The sequence below is a fragment of the Pseudomyrmex gracilis genome, unplaced genomic scaffold (assembly GCF_002006095.1).
Source record: "Pseudomyrmex gracilis isolate BER0280 unplaced genomic scaffold, ASM200609v1 scaffold_748, whole genome shotgun sequence".
Classification (NCBI taxonomy): Eukaryota; Metazoa; Arthropoda; class Insecta; order Hymenoptera; family Formicidae; genus Pseudomyrmex; species Pseudomyrmex gracilis.
The window spans coordinates 15,090-16,687 of NW_018021332.1; the positions used below are offsets into that span (position 1 = coordinate 15,090).

The window sequence follows — 1,598 nt, forward strand, 5'->3', positions numbered from 1 at the left end:
TAGGTTAGGTTATGTATATATTATTATATTTGACTGTTGTAATATATCTCATTATTATATTTGACTGTATTATATATATCTCACGCAGAGATACAAACTATGTAACTGCATTTTATTTTAAAAGTAAGAAATACAGTATAAATGCATCAATCAATGATAATACTCATAATATAAATGCAGTTATATTTTTTATATCTAGGCGTGAGATTCTTTATTATTGGAAAAAAACAACATTCATATTTATTTAAGAACATNTTCTATAATTAAAATATTTAAATTCATAGGATGGTGAGAGAATTTGCTGCTCACAATAATACTGTGCAGATAAAGAGACTGTTAAAAGTTCTTGTACAAGACTTTGCAACTTTCCTCAGTTTACANATATTTTTGCTGCTTTAGTAAACTGGCCTGTGATTCCGAGCAGAATAAAATATGTTACTGAATTACTTGATAGATTAGTGAAGGTAAATTTTTTTTTGTTAATTTTCTAATTTTTCACATATCTCATAAGCTTTGCATTATTTTAGGATATTATGATAGAAAGTTGTCTCTTTGATTTATTTGGATTTATGGCTTTATCGAGGGTGCGTATTTATACTAAAAATCCATTTGGTAGACAATTTGTAATATCATGGATATCAGTGTTGAATGCAGTGCCCAACATGGATTTCATTATATTTTTGTTCGAAATACTCGATAGATTGTTCAGATTGGAAGATCCAACGTCAGAGATAAAGATTGCGCAGCATAAAGACCAAAGGTGGGTTTTTCAGCCATGATAAATATTACATATGCTCAAAGTTCAGACGAATTACTTCAATTGACTGCCATCACGTGGATAAAAGAGTTTGTACAATTATCTAGGCTTCTTATGCTTCTATATATGTCTGGCATTCTTGTAGCTATTTTACTATGTTGGGCTTACGATAGTGACACCCGGAAGAGTATTAAAGAATTATAGAAACAGCAACGCAAGTAAATGCTAATTTAATGAAATTAGTAATAATAGAAAATACAGAGATTACAAATAAGAAGAGCAAGAATATAATATAAATCTCAAAAAGAAAAACGGTAATTGACAAGTCTTTATGTAAATAAATTATTATATAAATTCTTTGTTTTTTTAGATGATTCGCAAAGTTCTCTAAATGAAAATTTAGACCTTGCTAGTGTCGTGGAAGCACAAAGTATTTACTCTATGTATCGGTCCAAACTAAAGTTGCAGTTTTAAAGTGGATACATCATTTATTCACAAACATTCCATTTAAAATGTTTCATCATATCGAGGATTTATTTCCAATATTAATGAAATCTTTAAGCGATATTTCTGATGAAATAGTGCAACAGACTCTAGTAGTAATGGCTGAGATTATTAGTTCCAAACCTCTCAGAGGCAGTAACGACAGATTCCGACGCAAAAATGCAGAATAACTATTTCTCACAATTTATAGTCAATTTATTGAGACTTTTCTCGACTGACAGACATTTATTATAAGAGAATTGTGTGTAGTTTTAAGTGCCGAAGATATATACCAAGTAAAATTTTAATTACAATACCAAGTAAAGTTTAGTTTGTTTTATATTTGAAACATTAGAAT

General features: G+C 28.9%; 1 pseudogene; it reads left to right on the plus strand.

Annotated features, from left to right (window-relative positions):
• The first annotated feature begins 285 nt into the window (after positions 1 to 285).
• On the plus strand, positions 286 to 1,592 carry LOC109861421 (annotated as a pseudogene).
• Positions 1,593 to 1,598: the final 6 nt, after the last annotated feature.